We start from the raw sequence: 13,181 nt of genomic DNA, 5'->3' as shown, positions 1-13,181 counted from the left end.
GCGCTGGTATGAGAGCTGGTCCTCGCAGTCACAACTTAGGCTGCCTTTTTGAAAACACAAGACACAGTCTTAAAATAAGAAGAAGAAGAAGAAGAAGACAGTCGAGATACTGCGGTGTGGATGGTAGTGGAACCTTTGTCTCCAAATTTCATTTCGATGTCTCCCAAATTTCATTTCGATGTCTCTAGAAATATAAATCCAAAGATATTAATTTTATTTCACCTCAATTTGTCACTAACCATATATCGAGTTCGTGATTGTTCGCAACTATGTAACTTGTCTGTTATTAATCAAAACGATCAACAGGGGTCCATGAATTTATTAGTGTCAAAGGTCCCTGAAGAAAAATATACATATAGTAAATAACACCATTATCTTTTCGTTTATAATCTATCAACTGTTCTTGAAAGTAATGCATTTTGTGACTAGTAGTCGTGACACTTTTTTGCACAGTTTCTATTTACATAGATATTGAAGACAGACACCCTGGGTACAAATATAACGCACACGTACATTTTTATGTAAACGCACGTTTCTGCCATCTGTCGCCTATGTCGAGAACATAATCGATCCGTAGCAAATTCAGTTCTATTACAGTTTTGTACATTTTGGCTTCCGACGAATAGAGTCGAAGTTGCCAAATTTTTTGTTGCCATCATACCGTACACGGTAGAGAAACGCTCGTTTTGAGTGCGCGCGTATTTCGAGAACAATCGATCACTTATTCGAATTCGAAAGTTGTATCAGTTATATTATCGACTGCCCAACATTGCGAAAGCTCCAAGCAATGCAACAATTTTAGTTTGGATCCAGACATTCAATAACTACTGTAAACACTATTGAAACATTGGAAAATTCATCACGGCGGTATAAGGACAGCAATAACGCCTGGAAACATTCAGTCAGTAGCAGATTCTGTAAGCCGACAGCCTCGATTCAGCGTCAGAAAGTGTGATTCTCAACTGGGATTATCAAGAGCGTAACCTAACCTAACCTAACCTAACAAATTATCGCCAAAAAGTAATAACCCTCAAAGAATTTGAATAGTCAAAAACACAGAATATTCAAATTGAATAAATAACCGTTTTAAGTTTAAATTAAAATAATTATAAGCTGCATTGAATACAACACTGAGACTCCCCACTGCCAAAACCAAACGAAAAATTCTCTAATAGGATGGCTTCTTTACATAAATCAGCTGGCTCTATTGATTTGTGTGCTCTTTGATTATTTACCGGGGTTACTAACAAATAAAATTCTCTACTTTTCATGTTAAAATGAGTATAAAAAGCGTATTTTTTTAATTCACACCCAATTGTATCAGTTTTGCGGTGGGAATTACTTCTAGTATACATATTAAGAGAATAACTTTCTGAAAAAAGTGTGCTTTATCTTAAATGAAACAAACACTATTTAATTATACATTTTACGAATAAGTATTCAGAAAATAAATTCATTATATTTATCTATTTTCGATATTCGTATTAAAGTTCGAATTGGGAAGGTAGATATAAACACGAATGCAAAAATAAGAATTAATATACAATTTTCACAATTTGGCAATTCCCAAAATGATTAATGAGCTCATCAACGGTGATCGCGATACTTTAGGGGAGATTCGATTCCACGAAGAAGAAAAAAGCGGAGAATATTAATGGGAAAATTAATCAATAAAAAATATATCGCATTAACTATGAAAGGTTATTAGTGATGACCTAGAGCTTTTCTATAGTTATAATCCTCATTATGGAAAGATAATAAATGTCATTGTACAAACTGATTTTAATAAAAAATATATTGAGATGAATTAAACATTATCGACTCAATAAACTTACTCAAAGGCTAATTCGTACATGCTAGTGTACTCGGCCGAATAAAATGCGCGTGCAACACTACTGACATATTTACTGATATGCTTTTTTCACGTCTTGAATTGTTAAGTTTGCGTCCTGAATTTTGGCAGGATCTCCTTATCATCAATATGCGACTACTGCATAAGCATGTTTATTTTTATAATCACCACTTTGTACACTCAAAAAACATTCCTCATTTATGTAAAGCTTAATAAAATGAAAAAAATTTATTTTCATTCCACTTGTGTTGTCGTCCGCAGATTCATTCATTTTTATTTCAACACGATTCGCAAAACAAACAGAAGAAACGTGCTTATGTTCACACTTACCAGTGCACTGGTGCTTCCGGATCCCCCATTGTTCACTAGTACGAGTCGCTCTCACGCTAGTGAACTAATACCAGTGACTGTTTACACATATTATTTGAATGCTAGTGGCTTGCTAGTAAAAAGTACTCGGTGAATACACTAGCGTTTCCAAATGAGCCTTTAGATGTATTCACAATTAAGGCACAAGTAAGACTTTCATCACCCTGATTTAGAAGAACCTTCATAGTTCATAAGTCCTTTATGCTCATTATTTCCAGCTTTCACTGCTTCATGAATTTTTCAAACTACCTCGAAGATAAGGTCATTTATCTTTACTGTTTCCGTATATGTTATCTTTTACTGATTTATTTTCAATATTATTTGCCCTAGAATTTAGCGTAGCCGTTTTTACCAATCGTATCAACTTTTGGGGTACTTTTAGTTTTTCCTTCCTAATCTTTTATAATTGTCTTTTCAGACTACCAAATGCTTGTTTGAAGTCGATGAAAAGCATTTGCATAATAATGTTGTGTTCATAGCTTATTTCGATCACTTGTTTTATAGGCATCTACTGTTGATTTTCCTTGTCTAAAACCTTTTTGATATCCATCTATTTCTGGTTCCATTACCTTTTTCAGTCTTTCAATTATTAATGTTTCCCTTACTCTTTCTATGATCTTGAATATTTTGTATCTTAGGTTATCTTCCCCCAGAATATTTAATTAGTTCGTCTGGTCCTCCTGTTGTATTTCAGTTTGTTGATTATATCATAACATTCCATTTCTTTTTCTGCTATTGTACAATTGACACTTATATCATCTTCTTCGTATTCACTCTCTTCTTCCGTTAATAATTTTTTCAAATACTTATTCCGTTCTTTTCCATTAATATTTTTGTTGTTCTTTTGTTTTTTTATAAATTGATATAATTTTACATTATTTTTATTATCATTTTCTTCCACGTTTACATGGAGCTGAAAATAGGAGTCGCAGGAATCAGTTTAACGCGGAAAATCCAAGACCGAAACTATCTAGGGGACTAGACTAGAATAACCCCAAAATTCAATTACGTCTGTATCAAATATTATTATCGAACTATAATGCTATTGATTAGACCATATCGATTGATAAGACACACAACTTTTGTTTCAATATTTGTGATCACTTTATCAATGAAAAAAATGGAGACATGCTCGAAGTTCATTCTTCACGAGCCTCATGATTCTTATCTTAGGTCGTTTATCTATTAAAAAAATATATCGCAGAGAATCAACTTGTACAGAATAAATAATTATTACCTGCTTACGGCAACTAGGACTACTTTCTTCAATAAAAAAATAGAAAATATGCTCGAAGCCTATTGATTTATCTGTCGAGGAAAAATATCAAACCATACAGGCGTTGTTTCAGAAAAATTATTCGGCTTAGGGCATCCGTTTTATTCAGTAAGTTGACTTTCTTTGATTGTATTTCTGTAGTTCACAATAACTGTACCTACCAATTTTATCAATATCAGCATTTATTATTTGAATCATTCTCAAAGACCAATCGTACCAAAAAATATGTTCATATTATTAGTGCATTTCAAATAAAGTGTTTTTTTTAATTCACTAATTTTTTTTAATTAATATGTGACACCACTGTCTCGATACAGTAGTTCAATTAATTACAGCTATCAATTGTTTCATGAATTTCTCATTTGATCCGTGTGAAATGGCAAGTCATTTGAATTTTGGTTGAATATTGATTGTAAAATTCAATCAAGACCGACAAACAGAAGTGAGTTGTGTTTCAATCAATTTTATTTCATAGGGTCTAGAGCAACTCATTAACGATTCAAACTCTGCTAAAACTCAAAATAAAATATTTCTTTTCTTGGTTACCGTTACCCCATTGGTAAATACAGCGAAGAAAAAAGTTTTTAGTGGAAATATCATTTGTAGATAGATACGCAAAGTCTAAATTAAACGGGAGAAACAGTTGTGAAAAATGGCCGTGGGAGACGCAAATAATTGCTTGAAATTTGTTTAAAGACTTTGCATGATCGTACTATATCATTCTGTAGATATAAATATCATGGCAAGAAAGTGAATTGATGAAGCCATTAAGAACCGATGACTGCTAAATTTCTTGTTACCAATTCTGTCTTAAATTGAGTTATATTATGAGATAAGTTTTCAACATCTTGTGGAAATTTTCGACAGAAGCAAGTTAAGCGTGAACTATCCTTTCGCCTGGTTTTCTCGAGAAAATGGCAATAATAAAGCTCTAACCCAGTTTTTAATAATGAGTCTCAATTTTCAGCTCCTTATTATTTCTATGGTTACACACTTTTGTTCCGTTCTTAATTAAAATTTTTAGAGACAGTGAATATTTGCGCACCCTTCTTTATTCAAACTCATATTATTATACCCTTAAAAATTACACACAATAACATGCAAATAAAGATGCCATAAGTATTTTTTAGAATATTGGAAATTTTATTAAGTCGTTGTGCTACTTCTATCGCTTCAAAAATTACTTGGTAACATATTTGGTATTTTTGATATTTGAGAGCGAAACGAAATCTTCATAGGAACAGGGTTCGTTCATCTTACAAATTTTAAATGTATCTATAAATAAAATTACTCGAGTCCAGTAACTAATACTTGACTCTGGCACTGACTCAATTGAATTTGAACACTAGTAGTTATGTAAATATGACTGACTTGGTGATTCTAAAGTACTCCTTGCTCAATGGAACAATTAATCTTCACGCTGGCAGCAAAGATAGTTTAATACCAAATGCATTGCTTTTATCCGCTGAAAACAGTTATCAAATCTTTAATGATTACCATGAAGACATGACATTTATGTTAATTAAGGACATTTGAAAACCTAGTATGTTATTTATAGTATAATAGTATGAGCGATTAAAAAGTGGAAAGAGTTATAGTCAAAGAGAAAAAACTATCGGGACTGTCTGTTGCCTCAAAACAAATAAAAATGTGAAAAAAATTTGTTTCTTCAAATAAACGATTGGAGTAGAGGCACAATTGTGAATATCGATAAGTGACCTGTAAAATGGGCCAACTGATATCTTTTTTATCGTAACAAGACAGATGTATGTCAACATCTGTATTACCTACTTGCCAGATTTAGCACCATTCTACTAGCTGCTCACGATATTCTCGCAAACGACATTTTTGAGCTTTTCGAGAAATTACCACGTGGACTATTATCACACTAGAGTATTATTGGTTTGGAAAAACCGATATTATAATTTTGGTGATCGAAATAAGTTACGACAATAATTTTTTAAAATAAGGTAATAAATTTTATTATGAAATATAGAAAACTATTTAGCAGCATCGGCATAAACATTTTTACGAAAGAATCGACGATGTTATTTTGCCAATGGTTATTGCATCAATGAATCTGTTTATTGACAAAGTAGAAAATAAAATTGTTTAATAGGGCCTGATAGCCGACCGAAACTAAGTGGATGAATAGCTTATGAAGGATTTCCAGGCAGCTCAAGATAAAATATTATCAAGCACCATATTTCATTTAAATCGTAAATTAGAAACGCTACTACATGGGTGAAGAAGGATAAGAATCAGTCTAGAAACTTATGAAAATATTAAGTTAATCGATGACAAAGACATCTTAAACTCATATTTTAATTGAGATACCTCAACTAGCTTCTTCAGGTGTAGAAAAACGTTGATCTCGCAATTTATTTTTGATCTGTGGGAATAAGGAGAAATAAAGCAAGGACTGTATTTGTATAATTTTTTAGGTTTGTCGCTGCATACTATAGAATCTTCGTACACTTCTCGGGCTTCCTTTATAGACTTTTTTAAATCTTTGGCAAAATTTTTGTGAATTTCAAAATCAGCTTGTACTTTCGCCACAATTTGCTTTTACATCTAATCAAGGAGATTATTTCATCATTGATCCATGGTTTTACTTTATTTATGTACACCCCTTTCCTGGTAGAATACTTGTTTTTGAGATCCGCAACAGTACTTGTAAATGTATCCCATACTACAGTGGGAACCAGTGAGACACCTAAATTTTGTCCCCAATCAATACTAGCTAGGTGGCGATTCAGGTTCTCAAAATCAGTTATTTCAAAAGTTGTAGCATTATTGTTTTTAGATGGCAGATCAACCGTAAATGCTTACAAAACCATCTGTTTGATTAATGGTATAATAAAAGCAGGCAAAAGGTCTACTTATCTGAACCAAGTATGTATGGTCATAAAAGCGTGTACTTAATAGCAAATACAATTATCTCTTGTTAAATGTGTTTTTTGCAATATATATAATAAAATTGAAACGAAAATTCATTTTTATTGAAAATAATCAACAATCGTGAGATGGTATATATATGGCATTACTATATTCTTACCATTAAATAGATACGAGGACAAAAATGAACAATGGACAAAAATGATGATTATATTATGGAGAGACATTACATTGGTTGGTTAAAAAAGTTCTTTTTTATATCGAAAACACCAGGTAATATTTAAAGTAAAGCTCTCAGCTTTGATTTTTTGACAAAATCAAAACGAGTATCTACGACAGAAACGTATTTAAGAATAATCATTAGTGATGTTAGTTATTCGAGATAAAAGTGTGCTATATCGCTTAAATTGACTAATAATTATAATAAATAAGCATATACTCATTAAAAACCTATATGTTTGCCTCGTGAAGGCACGAAACGTCGTATCGAAGATTTGTTGGTACATGTCTGCAGTAAATTTGTATTCAAATAAAACTAGTATTTGATATTAAAACATTCTATGCTGCATAAAACAAAAGCATAATTTTCATGTATAACTTGAGAATGGAGGAAATTATAATTTTCCCGTAATTGTTACTATTTTGTCAATCTGTTATGGCATATCATTTCCAAATATAAACACACAGACATCCTACCTTATTATTATGTGCTTAATTCATAAACATAACAAAATAACAAAAAATACATAATTTTGATAACCATATTTGCCCTTATGTTGTTTATAATAGTTATCCCACAAACAAAAAGTCTTCCACAATTATTTATGTAAACCTAGAGTTAAATCGATTAAACGATCTGGACATTTTTAAATCTTTTTCATAGTCCATGCGCTATAGGTTAATTTACATTCATCATTTTGAAGGAATCATACAAAGTGACGAGAATTATTGATGATTCCTTTAACAGGAAAGATCAGTGAGAAAATGTACTCAAACTATCTATTCAATTCCCTAGTTCCGTCCATTAGTTGACAATCTAACAGTGGACTCTCTACCGTAGTGAGTTAGTGAATTGGTCCTCGTTTATTCTTGAATGATTGTTGCATTCCCAAAGATTTTATCCTGCCAATTCTCTTGAAACAGTACATGAAATTCTTAGTTTTTATCTTGTGGCTATCATTGGTTTAACATCTTTGATCACGACCAATTGTTAATACAATTTTTTATAGTTCCTGATAGATCATATTATATTAAAATTATTGAAGATTTTCTGGAACGAGATATCCCAGTTGCCCTTCAGCTTCAGACACAAAAACAGTCTACCGCAGACCCCATACCCAGATGGATAAAAATATTAATAAAAAAGGATGTATATGAAAAGTAAAACAATGCATTCGAAAGCAATAAAAATATACGTTTAGAATAGCTGATTTCACAGATGCTACGTTATTTTTATCAGTCTATCGTCTATCATTATGTTGGTTTCAATGTTTCTTATGTTGTAATACATGATCTAACTCCAACATCAAACAAGCATCAAAAACGAAACATATTTCTGGCCTTGTTTCTTGTCTCAAGTGGTTTGTTTTGCAATTCTACGTAACTGCTAGTCATAATGAGAAAATTAACCCCTACGCAAATTAGTTCAGGTGTACACTTATTTGTTGTAATGATTGAAACATTATTCCGATATTTTTTTCTTATTTCTAGATACTAAAGGTCATCATGTGGTAGGCGGGGCTAGGGGGGCCCTCCCCCCTATAGACCTGGCGCCGCCATCACGGATCACAACGGCGACCGACACAGGTAATTAATTATTTTTCTATAATCGTTGAGCAGTTCTATAAACCGTTTTCTTATCGTATTGGAAGTTTAGGACAATGTTTCATTTCAATACTAGTCAAAATCACAGTAGAGTAGGTTTCATAATTTTGTTGGCAAATAGCTTTGCATAGAAAAGGATGAGATGGATTGAGGAACCGAAATCAGTATAGATAGGATAATTTTGAAAAATATAATTAATATATTTATATGTATCTACATATATATTTTCACTTTGATTGATACTTTTTTACCTACATCTATTAACTACCACGAAATTTTTGAATAATCATTAATTTCATTTCTACGCGAGTCTGTACAAAGTACAAAGTACGAAAATGTATTAATATCCAGTCTCATTTTGCTATTATTTTTATATTATATAATGGTGAATGGTGAATACGGGATATTCACCATGGACGAAATTATTAACAAAATACTTTGATGTTTAGTAAATATGTCAAGATATTATTTGTGTACATCACATAATTGTACTCTCGTCATCAACTTCGCCTCTCCTACAATTACCCAGACTTTTTTTATGATTCCCTTGTCACTGTTAGGTGATTATCATGCCCCCCCGAATTTTATATCACCTCCCGTCAGTGATACTCGTTTTTTGCTTTTCCTGTAACCTAGTGAACATTGTCGTCAGCCAAACAGCCGACGACTATTTATAATGAAGTCACAGTGGTACCCCTAGTAGTACCCCTAGTATCTCTATTCCATCCAAACTTACAAACGAAAAACCTACCAATGAGAATCTCAACGCAAGCCCTGTAATCTGTGGCATCTATTTCTGCTTGTGATAGAACTTTTTATGAAGACGTGTTTTTTCTCTATGCACCAGTTGCGCTCCAGGTCATCCGTTATGCCCATAGTGTAAAGATGGCATCTTAAATGACTGTATCGGAGAAGACGAAAGCTTTGTATTAGTTTGTCTCATGCTAAGTGTCTCTATCAGACTCTATCTTGGTAGTTAATACGGTAATAAATATATTATCTTATTTGTTCGGTCTGAATATCTTTCTCAAAGCTTATGGGCCGTTTGTACTAGTTATGTGACTCTATAATTATGACGTTGCCTCCGGTATACATTTTTTACATTTTCTTTTTTGTACCCAATTTTTTTTTGTTCAACTATACGTATCTTTGAGATGCTAATAGAGCTGTCAGAGTAGTCACGAGTAGAAGTTTTCCACAAAACGCAATCATCAAATTCTTTTCTTCACAATAAAAAGAAACGTCAAAATGAATTAACTTTCTTTATATAGCTATCACAGTTAAATTGGATTTTTGCATTGTCTGATATTGTCTGCAAAATATGGGTATTATTGACATTCAATTGGAAAAATCTTGATAGGACCGAAACCTTACTGAACTCTTCAATTTGAGGGTCTTGAATGTCTGAGACTTTTTTTAAATTGGTTATCTTAAATATCCTGAATACACACTGGAGACACGGTCGTCGAAATTTTCTCTATCTGTTTATTTTTTTTTTAAATCACTTATTTAGATTTAAACACAGAGAAGGAGTTTAAAATGTAAATTTATTTGATATTATTTTCTACTTGACGACAGAGAGTTAGTTGAATTGTAATTTTGTGAACGGATAAATGGTTACTTCAGGATTAGTTTATCTAACAGGTAAATGTGAAAAATTATCGTAGAAAAGTAAGTTCTGAATGGATTTTGACAAACACATCGTAGTCATCAGCCGCAGAAAAATTCTATAAACCAAATTTTCTATTTCTGCACCTTCTGACACAAAAATATTGATGATAGTGATGATGGAATAATTCATTATTAACAAACGAAACTTTTACAGATAGTTTTCAAGAAAGAAGAATAAGTTATAATTATATGTTTGTCAATATTTTTTCGTTATGAATCTGAGTATAAATAAAAAAAGAACTTTATCACAAATCTTGGTATTAGAACGATAGAATAATAAAATACTACGCCAAACCTAGCAATAGGAGCAATAAAGGCAGTGAGACGTACTGAGAGTGAAATGGACGAAGAAATCTTAACGTTCTAATTTTTCATATGAAAACGATGTAGACTCCTTAAATCGAATTATTACCATGGATGAGACTTGAATACATTTCTACGATCCAGAAACAAAGCAACAATCGATGGAATGGCGACACTCTGTTCTTCAAGATCTAAGGAGTTTAGTGTCAAAAAATCTGCTAGAAAAGTTCTTGCTTTTTTGATTGATTTTTTGGATAAGGGTAGAACAATAACTGGAGATTATTATTCGACATTACTGACCACTCTACGGGAAAAAATTAAAGAAAAAGACGCGGAAATCTATCCTAAGGTGTTTTGTGTTTGCAGGACAACGCTCCTGTACACAAATCTCCAAATCTCATGTTGCCATAGGCTTTGAATTGCCAAAACACCCCCCTTATTCACCAGATTTGGCTCCGTCCGACTATCATATCTTTCCTCAACTGAAAAGAAGTTTGAAAAAGTCGTAAATTTTCTTCCAACGAGGAGGAAATAAAAGCTGTAGAGGTCTGGTTTGCAGAGCAAGAAAAAACTTTTTTTTAAAAGGTCTAGAGACGTTGCAGGTTCGCTGTAATAAATGTATCCAATTAAGACCAGTTAAGAGGAGAATATGTTGAATAATAAAATATTTTGAGACTGGAATTTTTCCATATATCCATCCTCGAATATACAGAAAACTAATGGAAAGTTGATCATATAAGAACTGTAATTTTCTGCTAATTAAGCTGAAAAAACTGCTTAAAGTAAAATTATTCATGAATACTAACGTTAAAGTTAAAATTATCAACAAATCGTTTTAATTATTGAAAAAATTGTTGAAACGTTGAGAACATAGTAAAACCATGGATTGTTTTATAATTTATTTGGCCACAATGTCACATCTACTATTATCGTGAGTTTTGTATTAAAAGTGATTTCGTTTTATGCTCAAAATTGAAAATATTGATTTCCTTTATCATCAAAGTTGAATACAATTTCATTACACACTTGTGTTCAAGTAAGCTATAGAAAGAAATTCATAATGTCCTTCAATAATTTAAATTTGAACACAACTTCAATCCGCGTCATTTCACATACCAAATTTGAGCGAGTTTCACTGTTTAGAAAACTTTTCACATACACAAGATTTCTTTCTTTGTACAAGAGCTGTATCAACGTATATATGTACTATGTACTCCTATCGACGTAATGTAATATTACCAAAACTTTATTTCGAAGTTTTTAATGTACATAAAACTTTTGATATACCTACCTAGTTATATTTCGGACTATGCAATTATGGTCACTGGAAGGGCTTGTTAAACAAGTTTTGAATTTGCTCGAGATGAGATAGTTCACTGTTGGCTAACGCTAATTAATATTATTTTGCTTTGGTCTACTTACGATGTAATAACTTCATGAGCGGTAGTATGGAAAATAGTCTGCATCCAAAAATGTGGAATGAAATAAGTATGGCTAAGTGGATATTAACATAATTTCCAATGTAATGGGTAACAGAAACTTGAAAATATTATAATACGAGGGTGACATTATATACTTTTGAGGTAAAAGAAAACTACGTTAACCCATACAATGAGTCCCATTAGGTGCGCAGTTTTGTCCTACTGCAGTTTCATTTTGTTGATTTGTCTTGTGTGAGTTGTATCGTTCGCACTGTTAATTTGTTTCTCAGAAATAGAAATAGAAATCTAAACTTGAATTCGTGAATTCTGTGTTTTTAATCAAAAAACAGTAAGTTTTCATAGGAATGGCCTATCGAGAATGTCTGTCTGTAAGAGACCTTGAGCATATACGAAATGATATTAACTTTTGGGATAATGATGACTTCAATACCATTTATATTGTTAAATTACCATCAGAAGATATAGATGAAGTCACAGATTGTGAGGATTTTGCCCAAAAATCTATTAAAAGATGAATCGTTACCTTGGGCAAAAAATTTCGTAATCTTGAAATTCAATTCAACAATCCCTGATAGTACTGAAACACAACCAGTTAGGAATACAAAAAAAAATAGAGAAAAGGTAGTTTCTAAATGGGAAAAAATAGAACAATCATTTTCTGTACAAAAGAAAAGTACGAGCACAGAATGGATTGAAAAACACAAGAATATAAAAATGGAATTGAAAGGATATAGTCCCTCATGAAATTTTTGAATTATTTTTTGACGACGTAATTTTTAAGCACATCGCCAGTAAAAGCTCAAAGTTTGCTGATCAAAATAACAACTATCAATTTTTTGTCCACCAACTGTTTGGTTAGGTTAGGTTAGGTTAGGTTAGGACCAAAGATACAAATTGTTCAAGATTCGATCGTTAATTGAGCATTTAAATAAAAAGTTCATGACCTTTGAGTGTTCAACCAGGACCAAAGTATTGATGAGCAAATGGTAAGATACTTCGGACACCATTATCTTAAACAATTCATCAGAGGAAAACCTGTAAGATTCGGGTTCAAAATGTGGGCTCTATGGTGTTCAGTTAGTGGTTATTGTTACTATTTTGAAGTTTATGAAAGAAAAAGAACGGAAAAACCTGAAGTATTATATGAAAACTCAGACTTTGATTTAAAATATCGTTCAGGATTTATTCATTAATATTATAATCGCTTTGAGCTCATACATAATTTAAATACGAGTATAATAAGTAATGAACTATCTATCCAAATTTTAAATTGTTTGGAAGAGACATCGTTGGGTCATCGATAATGAGAACGTCAAAAGCATTTCACATTTTCAAAGTTCAATCTCTTTTCGCTTGTCTTTACGCTACGAAGACAATTCATATTCGAAAGTTTTATGATGAATAGTAGCACATCAATGCGGATTTTAGAATTGAATCACTGTTCCCTTTACAAGTTTTTCTACTTGTGACAATTAAGTTTATACGATTCAAGTTTTTTTGATGACTTTATAGAGTTTTCAAACTAATTAGAAGATGTATTATAATG

The 13,181-nt window shown here is 32.0% G+C and overlaps 1 protein-coding gene across 3 annotated transcripts in view; it reads left to right on the top strand.

Annotated features, from left to right (window-relative positions):
• The window catches only part of LOC130440476 (inactive rhomboid protein 1), a 136,345-nt gene that overhangs the window by 13,135 nt on the left and 110,029 nt on the right, over positions 1 to 13,181 (top strand). For all 3 annotated transcript variants that reach the window (XM_056773650.1, XM_056773649.1, XM_056773651.1), the window contains exon 2: positions 8,106 to 8,201. The gene's annotated coding sequence lies outside the window, so the exon portion shown is untranslated. The remainder of the gene's footprint in view (positions 1 to 8,105; positions 8,202 to 13,181) is intronic.

The sequence above is a fragment of the Diorhabda sublineata genome, chromosome 2, assembly GCF_026230105.1.
Source record: "Diorhabda sublineata isolate icDioSubl1.1 chromosome 2, icDioSubl1.1, whole genome shotgun sequence".
Taxonomy (NCBI): Eukaryota; Metazoa; Arthropoda; class Insecta; order Coleoptera; family Chrysomelidae; genus Diorhabda; species Diorhabda sublineata.
This window is presented reverse-complemented; position numbering and strand designations above follow the sequence as displayed.